Raw genomic sequence first — 11,193 nt, forward strand, 5'->3', positions numbered from 1 at the left:
TGTAAATGTTATCCTTTGTAACTTTCAATGTTAATGTTCTATTTATTGAGTTCTGGTCGTTAATGTGTTTAATTACTGTTTTAATTATTGTTTGCACCTGGACACCATAAGCGAGATTATGTGTGTCATTGAAGACTTCCCTTTGTTCGTGTGTTTTCTGTTGAGTGTTAATTAAAGTGGGTCTTTCTGCAATTAAACAGCAGAATAAGCTGACTGAAAACTGCATCTGATTTCTTCCGCAACCCAAAACTCGAGCTTGCCACAATATGATAGAACACATGATAACAAGATAAACACAAATTCTCTTTATAAACCACAATGAAACAAACAACACAGCATAATCAATAGTGTTATTTTTTCGTTGTTAATATTTTTAGATTAGTGGGTGTTTTTTTGGTGTTGTTTTAACACTTTTAGTAATCAAAAAGCTCTGGGAGCATTGTCAATCATGCGAGACCAATGTTAACACCTGTGACTGAGTTACATTCGCTCTTGCCGGAGTTGATCACAACTTCCGGTTTACACCTGCGCGGCATTTTCCACTCGCGTCGGTTGGAAGAGGGAGAAGACGGCAAAGAACCTGTTTCGAGAATATGGCTTAAACAAGGTAAGAAGAACTGATATATTTGCTTATACGGGGTGGCAATAGCTGTATGAAACCATGTTAACATACGAGGCGACTGAATTGTAATCGATGCTGGATGCTGACAAGCTGTTAATTACGTTACGTTTGCTAGCAACAAATGGTTGCTTAAAACAGAGTGGCAACTTACTTATCCGGCCAAATATAAACTGCTAAGATAAAGTAATTCTGTTTATACATACTAAAGTGACCAATGGTGGATTAACTAACGTTTTTTGTAAAATCACGGTGAGTGCTTTGTCAAATTTAAAATGGTGCTAATTAAAGTGGACGTCGCCACCGCCGTGATATTCGTGATATTGTAGTCTTTTCGTTTAATCAGGCACGTACATCACCCTTTTATACTCATTCGCACAATTACATATTGTCTGTAGGTCAGAGTTCCATTTTTTTTAAAGAATCCTCAAGTGATTACGACAGATTAGCAACAGTATCATTTGCAGGTGGCACATCACTTTTCTGCGCAACAGTAAACGTCAGAGGTTACGTACAGTGTTGCCAATTTGGAGACTTTCTAAACTCTCTTGGCGAAGTTTTGTTTTGCTTTTTTTTTTTTACAAAAAGGAATAAGTTCGTGAACGTGATATCACTAGCAAGATGCAGAAATTATGCAGCGCACATCTCGCCGCCGACTCTCTTCTAGACGTGAACAATTCATTTAAGACTCTGTTGTGCTTGCTGTTCGTTGTTTGACTTTCCTCCAGGCATCGCATTGGGTCCATCTTAGTCTAAAATTAATTCTCTGCACATTCCCTTCATACTCTACAAGTTGCAGTATAAAAACGTGACAATGTTGCTCAAGGTGAAGGACCAGAATACCAAAAAGTACGTCCGATTAATCTCAGGGTTCACCTTTTGGGATTTCATCGCTCAAGGTGAGTTGCCATCATTGTTTCCTTGTGTATTGGTTGTATTTGAATGACTGTTTGATTTTTAAATTTGGATAGCATAAATTAAAACATTATATAGCTTCAGTGATGTTAAAGAGGGAAGTTTGATCAGTCATCATTAAAGTGCAGTTTAATCATCATGTACTGTTATCACTTTATTTTCATGATTATCTTCCTGCAGTCAAATCCAAGTTTGGTCTTCCTGATGCTACTGAACTTGACGTTTTTGATGAAACCAACACAGTAGTTGAGGAAGACATTTTTTCTGAACTGATAGAGGCCAGTCCAGATCTATGTCTGACTGTACGTGACAGAATTCCAGACAGAGGTAGGTACATTTCTCTATAGTTCCTAAATTGTTGAAATTTTAGATATTGGTTAAGTTACCATCAGTGAAAAGTCAACTCGAGCGGGGCTCGTGGAAAAGGCCTATAACTGTACCGGTATTCTTTATCCCATGTTATATTTTTGGTATTTTTCAGTTTTGGGAATCTGATTCTGATCACATGGAATCTATTAACTACCCAGCACTGACACTAGAAGAAGACGTCATTCTTGAGATACAGATCGATGGTGGTCCAGGTCCAAAAACACAAGAAGACATTTCAGAGGAAGGTAGGTCTCATCACAAAATCTGTTGTAATAAAGGATTTTTCTGCTCCACAAATCAGTTGAGCTGTCACGTCTCTGCCTTAAATACTTTGACAAAGTAGATTATCCTAAATTGTGTTTGAAAGATCTAATTGTGTTTGTAAAAACATCTTAAAAATGCGAAAGCAGGTGTGATTTTTAACCAGTGTCTGGACAACTGTCAAGCGCTACATTTCACGCAAGCCAAAGTTGCATTTTGTTTCTTTTAGACTTCCCTCCTTTAGATCATTCAACATCCTCTCTCACGGATACCAACACATCACTTTCTTCAATTGACAATGACCACTCCAGTCGAACAGAACATGGGATTCCCATAGGCAGACGTACATTCAGCTCTGAGGTTATACACAGGCCTACCATTGAGGTTCCTGAGTCAGAGGCTGCAAAATAGGTACATGAGGGCAGCAGGTTTACTTCCCATTGTTGACCATCACTGACATTTAGATTGATCAGGTTTGGCTAATAGCTCTGTCATTAGTAATCTTAGACAGATAAGAAACAACACTCTGTGACAAATGGTATCACATTTGTATAATCAGACAAACAATTTGTTGGAATTTTTTGGGGGGCTTAAATTGCTGATCCAGTTTGTGTGTAAGAAACCATTCTGAATCATATCTTTAACTTTTACTTTAATGTTATGGTATAATGTTAAAATTATTTTATCCTGCAAGACTGACTTGTGCACTGTGACTTGTATTTTCTCTTCTATGAATAGATGGTAGAGAATGCCTTGCTTTGCAAACCTGGGGGTGAGGATATCATCGAAGAGTACAAAGCAGAAAAGTCTCTCACTCACCGCACCAGAAGACGGCTTGTTAACATATTGGTTAGCCATATGACTGAGAGCCATGGGTGCATGTTAAGCGAATTGCTAGATTATATTAAAAAAGATTAGAATATATTTTAAAAATACATTGCATTGAATTAACAAAGCAAGTGGGACATTTTTTAATTGTGTGTTTTATTATGGTCTTGACCTGTTCGTATAAGCAGTGTAATACATAACGTCTATTGAGTTTGAGTCAGTATAAACTGAATTGAAATGTAATTTCTAAAGGAAGCCGTCCCGTAAACACAAGGAGAAGTATGCCCTGGGAATTATAACACTCTTTCCTTCACTAAGGGATCCTTTTTCTCCAAAGGGCTATGTAAGTTTAATAAATGATTACTTCCAGAAAATACACCTCTTTTGCTGGCAGTGTTTTTGAGATTTTAATTAAAGTTATTGATCAAAATGTTGACATTTTTACATTCATGTATTTCTAATTGTGATTGACAGCACCTAAGTCTAACAAAATAGCCAAAAGTTGAGTATGCTCCAGAATTTAATTCTGCCATAAAGATTAGGATGCTAAATGACATCTAATGAGTGAAATGCTTCGTCTTGCGATCGTAATGAATTTGGTTAGTAGAAACTACATGAATCAAAAAATGGCACCCCTACTTTAAAGTGATTATCTTTATTAATGCTGTTAGATTTTTGTAAAATCAATAAGACTTGTGTAATGATTTTTAAATATCTTAACAGGAGCACTTCTATGATTCAGAGAAAGGCACTGGATATTTAGCATGGCGCCTTAAGACCATGTCCAGGAATACAGTTAAAAGACCAGCTAAGACAGCTACAGTTACTCAAGCACAAGGACCAAAGCGCCGAAGATTGGCAGCTACTTTGCCTGAGCAACTTGATGGAGATGCCTGCAGGGAAGCCATATCATATCTTATTCACTCTCATGATGAAGCAAGTGTGTTTCAGAAAATGAAGATGACCTTTCATTATCGCCAAGACTTGGTGCATGATCCACAGAGAACCACAGATGTCTTTAAAACATTTCCATGGTTTTTAGATGTTAAAGTGCTGGTGAGTTGTCCATTTAGTCTGTTTAAAATTCTTTCTTTTGTTGCTTAAATTAATGTACAATCCTGACCTTTTTATTTTTGTGTATTTATATGCTTCTATGATCAACAGCTGAATCAAGACTTCCTTTTGCTGTTTGGAATTGAAACAGCTTCCAGAGAAGTGGGACACAACTCTCAGGCTCAAGTTTATCAATGAGGCCAAACACCTGACTCAGTCAATTGAACTGTGCCAACTTCTAAAAGCTGCTGAGAAACTAACAGAACAATGACACCAGTAAGCAAATTAACATGATTGATTTTTAATCCTATCAACAAATAATTGTTACTTTGTACATTCCAACTTCATATTAATGACTGTTTTCACCCCTTTTTCCTCCTGATAGCCTTGGACTGTGACATGGCTTCTCTGCTGCTCCTTCTCCATCTCCCGCCACCCACAGCCGGACAGAAAAGGACCAAGATAAGTCCCAGTGATGCAGTGGACAAAATGTTGGGTTTTCACAAGTTATGCATTACTTTTGTTATCCAGTTCTTTTATTATCCAGTTTGACAGTGTCTTTTTATGTATTAACTCATGTTTCTATGCTTTTCCGAGTCATTTAAAATTAAGGACTAAACTGAATGTCTTGACAAGTCCTCACCAGCGAGGGCTTCTTTGGGAGATGCACACACTGTTCGTCATGGCTTGTTTACCACCTCAACTTTTGTGGTGTAGCTACAGACCCAAGTGAGCTGTTGAAAACTTGACACTGTGAAGTATTAATTCTATCGTTATGTTTTCAGTCATGCTGCAGCTTGGATGAGCACCTTCGAAGAAGAGATGGTAGACAACCGTACATCCTTGCAGTTGGGCGAACCAGGAACAAGATTTACAGTTACTACATTGTTGTGGACAAACAGCTCTTCCCCTGCCAAGCCACTAGCTCGTTAGGTGCCTTTGATGAACTGTTTAAGTCCCACTATGTGTTCAACCTGTCGTACGTTGAGTACCTAGGCCAACTCTTCACTTTCTTGCAAACAACAGTGTGCACTATTGATGTAACGACAACAAATGAGTCTCCCAGAGTTTGTGAATTTCATGCAAAAGTCCTTAACTAAAAGTCTTCAACTGAAGTCCTAAAATGTTTAAGTGTTTCATTTGTCAAGCCGTGCATTTTCCCTGCCAGTCCTTGATCTCTCATCTGTTACGTTGTATGTGTGCGTCGACACGTTTTCCCGAAGTGTTCCCTTTGCGGAAGATCACTGCTCCAGTCGTTGTCAAGGCACTAACAAAATTCTTCTCCCTGTTCGGATTGCCTAGGGTGGTGCAAACGGACCAAGGAACGAATTTCACATCTCGCCTGTTTTCACAAGTACTACAACAGCTCCGTATCAAACATGTGTGCTCAAGTGCTTACCATCCCGAAAGCCAAGGTGCGCTAGAGCGTTTTCACCAAACGCTACAGAGTATGCTGCGCACCTTTTGTCTTGAGTTTCAGAGGGATTGGGATGAGGGGGTTCACCTGCAAATGTTCGCGATACAGGAAGTAGTGCAAGAGTCCCTGGGTTTCAGCCCAGCAGAGTTGGTGTTCGGCCACCATGTTTGTGGACCACTGAGGTTGCTGCGGGAGGAGTGGCTTGACGAAGGAACTGAGAAGAATCTGCTGGACTATGTGTGTGACTTTCGAGAGAGACTCCGTCGGGTCCGCGAGATCGCTCGAGAGAATTTACAGACCGCACAAAAGCGTATGAAGAGCTGGTATGACCGGAACGCTACGAACCGAGTGTTTGTTGGGAGTAAGGTCTTGGTGTTGCTTCCTCTACTGGGGTGCAGTTTGCAGGCTCGGTACAGCGGACCCTATGTTGTGAAGGAGAGACTTGGGGACCGCGATTATATCGTCGCCACTCCAGATCGCCGGCGAAGACATCGTCTCTGCCATGTAAACATGCTGAAGCCTTATCACGAGAGAGATGAGCTTCTACGGCCTGTGGCTGGCAGTGAGGCTCCTGTGTCACTGACCAGTGCTGATTTGTCGCCGCGTGTCAGTCTGGTGACAGCTCCTGCCGTTGCGGAAGTCTCTGGTGGTGACAGGGACGACTCCCTGTCAATTGCGCTGACAGAGGGACGACTTTCGAACTCCGCTACGTTACGACAACTCCCTTCTACGCTGTCTCATCTCACCGAGGCGCAGCGCGCAGATGTTGTATCTTTAATAACTCTTTTCTGACATTCCTTCTCAGACTCACCTGTTGGCGCACGACATAAATGTGGAGGGTTCCGGTCCCATTAAACAGCCACCCTACCGGGCCAGCCCTGAGAAGCGTGCGCGTCTGAGGAAACAGGTCAGTTATATGCTGCAGCACGGTATTGCCGAGCCGAGTTCCAGTCCGTGGAGCTCTCCCTGCTTGCTGGCGGTGAAGGCCAACGGTGATGATCGTTTCTGCACAGATTACGAAAGGTAAATAATGTGACGAAGCCAGACAGTTATCCCCTCGTATGGAGGATTGCATCGATCGCGTTGGGGAAGCTCGGTTTGTAACTAAACTGGATCTTCTGAAGGGGTACTGGCAGGTCCCACTGACCGAGCGGGCTAAAGAGATCTCTGCCTTTGTGACCCCCGATGATTTTCTTCAGTACCGAGTCATGGCGTTTGGTATGAGAAATGCACCCTCAACATTTCAGCGTTTGATGAACATCGTGCTGTCTGGACTGTCGTGTTGTAACGCCTATCTAGATGACGTGGTGGTGTGCTCTAGCTCGTGGGAGGAACATGTGGAGCATCTTTTGCAAGTATTCTCTCGCTTTCAGGAAGCTGCTCTCACAATTAACCTCGCGAAATGTGAGTTCGCTCAGGCGACAGTTAAGTACTTGGGAAAAGTGGTGGGGGGAGGTCAGGTTCGTCCTGTACAGGCGAAAGTTGAGAGCATTTTAAATTTCCCCATTCCAACTAACCGAACCGAGCTGCGTCGTTATTTAGCGATGGTCGGGTATTATCGGGGGTTTTGCAAAAACTTTTGGCTGTTGCTTCGCCCCTGACTGACTTGCTAAGCCCGAAAGTTACGTTCACCTGGACTGAACCCTGTCAGGTCGCTTTCCAGCAGACAAAGTCCCTGCTCGCCAATGCGCCCGTTCTATCCGCGCCTCGATTTGACTGTCCGTTCAAGCTGGCTGTTGATGCCAGTGACTCGGGGGTGGGTGCCGTGCTCCTGCAGGAGGGTTCCGATGGGGTGGATCATCCCGTGTCTTTCTTTTCAAAAAAATTGGATTGCCACCAGAAGTGGTATTGAGAAGGAGGCACTGGCACTGGTACTAGCGCTTGAGCACTTTGAGGTTTATGTGGGCTCGACCAGGTGGCCGGTTGTTGTCTTCACGGACCACAATCCGCTTGTCTTTTTAAACCGGATGCGGAACAAAAATCGCCGGTTAATGTGTTGGAGTTTGCGCCTTCAGCCGTTTACCCTTGAAATTAAACATGTGCGCGGACGTGACAACGTCTTCGCTGACGCGTTGTCGAGGCAATGACTCGACAACGCTTTGGATGACTTTTTTTCCTTCGCTCTCGTCTTTGTCTGCCCCTTTCTTTATTTGTACTGAACCCTGTACTGCCATTTAAATTGTATTAGTTCAAGACTTTCCAGGGTCCAGTTAATTTTGGGTGGGGGTGTTACGTTGTCTCCCCCTAGGGGATGACCCAAGCAATAACTGTTTTCTTTTCTCCCTGTGACCAGGTGTTCCTGGTGAGGCTAATTGGCCATTGTCCTACGTAAGGCCACAGATGCGGCGTGCTTGGGCTCTCTTGCTTCCCTGCCACTGCTGCTCCTGAGCTTACCTGCCTGACTGCTGATCCGTGGATCCCCTCACGCCTGCTGGCAGAGCTTCCTCGGCTTTGTTTGGAGTTAGGGTTTGGTGGTTTTGTGTTAGGGTTAGAGGGTCGGCTCCCTATCCGACGGTCCCTCTTTGGGCTGGTAGAGGAGGCCGCCCTTTCTGTTACTCCTGTTTTGTTCTCTGCCAGATGGGATGTGTTTCTGTTTGTATGCTATATTGTTGTGGGACTCATAAAGTCTCCTAGAAAGTCTACCCGCTCTGTTGTGTGGTTTATGTGCGGGCCTTTACCTTTCGGGTTAATCACAAGGTAGGGTCGTAACATGAGAAATGCACAAGATAAGACTAGATCAGTTTTATACTAATATATTGTGCCATTATTTTCTTTGTAAATGTTTAAGTTGTGCCTGATTTTTGTTTTTTTATTTTTTTTTTTATGTGAATATTCCTGTGGTGCTGAGAAGTTAGTTTATTTTTTTGAAATAAAAATTTGATTTCAATGCTTGATCATTTTTGCTGGTCAACACAGAACCTTTGAGATAGAGAATGTTGTGTATATTACCTTTCTGTAGCTTTGCAGGTGACTACAAGAATATTCAGATTTGGTTAATGTTCAGCTAGTGAACATGCAATTGCACTCTTAGTGTATTGTGAAACAAAACAATGTTAATTAACACTCTTGGTGAATAGGAATTACACAATTTTAGTGTTAAAAGTACACTTTAATGTGTCATAAATAAGACTAATGAACACTCAGTGAAAGAGAATAACACAATTCTGAGTTAGAAGTGCACTTGTCTGGTGTCAAGAAGACAGAAGTTGATGCTTTTACTGACCACATCAGCACAGTGGATTATATCAATTTCACCCGTGACGATGCCAGGGAGAATAGAATTATCCAGTCAACAGTCCTGCAATACACACAGTTCTATCATCCTATATGACAAAAGCTGATTCTTAGATTAACCTGAAACACGTGGTACAAATGGAACCTTCAAGGGATGATGGTAAAAAGGAGAAGGAGCAAATCACAAAATATCAAAAAGTTCTGATTATCTTGGTGGGACCTTCCTAAATTCCATGGAGAACAAGTACAAACCAGAGAGAGATGAAACAGAGACCACATATAGCAGGAGTGTAACCCACATGATGTTACTGAGCCCATAGATAAATGGATGCCAAATTGACTGCTGTGGCTGCCATTTTGGTCAGTTCATCCTACCTGGAAAAAAACTGAAGCACCAGAGAGGAGATTTGGGAGAATCATCTGTAAAAATCATTGAACTACTGAAAGCAGGGCTCAGGGATTTATTTTCACAGGTAGGATTTGACATTAGTATTGGTTTTATTTTGTGAATAGAATATTATTGTACTCTATTTATGTCCATCAGCAAAACTGTAGCCAGGTAGTGTTAGAAGGGCTGTTTACAGCTGGTTGTCCTCCGGCTACTGGGCAACCTGAGACTTTTGTGAAATAAATATTACACAGACTTAGATTACACCTGACACAAGAATGCTATTGTAGAAATAAAGCAAATATTGGTTGTATAAAACTGACCAGCAGATTTTACCCAGGTGACACAGGCTGTATTGTTTAAATGTAATTCCTTCACCCTTACAAAAGTATGATACCTCTCATGTTTCATGCCCATCCCACTTACTCAAATTACAGACAGCAGAACATCTGACTGTAGAATAGTTTGCAAACAAGCTTATTCCCAATTTCAGCAGCTATGGTTTATTATCAACATATATGCATCAAAATAAGAGTTTTGTTGAAGAAAGGTTTTAAGAAAATTGAAGGACGCGAACGGGAAGAATAAGGAAGAAAATAAGCTTGACCTTATCTTTAAAATGTCTTTGTTTTGACTCTCTCAAATCTCATTTTTGAATTTGTAAGGCTGCCCAAACACATGAGAAGAAGAGGAAATTGATGATCAACATTTGGCTGTTTGTACTTGTTCAAGCAGCAACTGATTCTTTATCTGCAGAGGTACTGTGTGTGTGTGTGTGTGTGTGGTGTGTGTGTGTGTGTGTGTGTGTGTGTGTGTGTGTGTCTTTCCTCTTTTCCTGTGCGATTTGCTATTCATCCACAAGATGGTAATCTCAGGCAATGCCTGTGGTCACAAAGCGACATATCCATGGAATTCGAATTTTAACATAAGTCAGTTCTGTTTAATTTATACAGTGTCCGTAACAATATATAATAGTACTTATCTTAGAAACTTACAAGAATAGTTAAGGCAGGAAGAGAACTTGAGCAGGACTTTTTACTATACTATCTTACCAAATATATGAGTGTGTGTATATCTACACTGCTCAAAAAAATTAGAGGAACACTTTGAAAACACTTCAGATCTAAACGGTATGGGGGGTGATCTTGAACATCTTTTCTGAATAAAAGTAGGTGATGTATTAGTAACAAAATGATGCCACATAATTTGATAGAAATGAAAATGATCACCCTATAGAGGGGGGAAATCAAAGACACCCCAAAAATGAAAGTGAAAAAATGATGCAGCAGACTGGTCCATTTGCCAAAATGTCATTGTAGCAACTCAAAATGAATGAAATGAAATAACGGTCTCCACAGCATCTCCAGACCCTTTCACGTCTGTCGCATGTGCTCAGGTTAAACCTGCTCTCATCGGTGAAGAGCACAGGGTGCCAGTGGCGTAGTTGCCAATTCTGGTCTATGGCAAATGCCAATCGGGCTCTACGGTGCTGGCAGTCAGCACAGGGCCCACTACAGGACGTCGGGCCCTCAGGCCACCCTCATGGAGCCTGTTTCTGATTGTTTGGTCAGAAACATTCACACCAGTGGCCTGCTGGAGGTCATTATGTAGGGCTCTGGCAGTGCTCATCCTGTTCCTCCTTACACAAAGGAGCAGATACTGATCCTGCTGAGGGTTTAAGGACCTTCTACGGCCCTGTCCAGCTCTCCTGGAGTAACTACCTGTCTCCTGGAATCTCCTCCATGCTCTTGAGTGCTGAGAGACACAGCAAAACTTCTTGCAACGGCATGTATTGATGTGCCATCCTGGAGGAGGTGGACTACTTGTGCAACCTCTGTAGCGACCAGGTACCGCACCATGCTATCAACACAGATGTTGATCCAAGCCAAAAAAAGCTCAAAAAAATCAGCCAAAAGAGATGAGGACGGGAAGAAAGTATCAGTGTCCTCAACCTGGGAAGCCATTCCTGTTTTGGGGGCCGTCTCATTGTTGCCCCTCTGATGCACCTGTTGTTGATTTCATTAACAACAAAGCAGCAGAAACTGATTAACAACCCCCTCTGCTACTTAACTGACCAGATCAATATCCCAGAAGTTTGACTGATAGGTT

At 42.0% G+C, this 11,193-nt stretch overlaps 1 pseudogene; it reads left to right on the forward strand.

Moving 5' to 3' along the window:
- The first annotated feature begins 1,068 nt into the window (after nucleotides 1-1,068).
- Nucleotides 1,069-8,362, forward strand: LOC130530426 (uncharacterized; annotated as a pseudogene).
- The last annotated feature ends 2,831 nt before the right edge of the window (nucleotides 8,363-11,193 follow it).

The sequence above is a fragment of the Takifugu flavidus genome, chromosome 8 (assembly GCF_003711565.1).
Source record: "Takifugu flavidus isolate HTHZ2018 chromosome 8, ASM371156v2, whole genome shotgun sequence".
NCBI classification, from domain to species: Eukaryota; Metazoa; Chordata; class Actinopteri; order Tetraodontiformes; family Tetraodontidae; genus Takifugu; species Takifugu flavidus.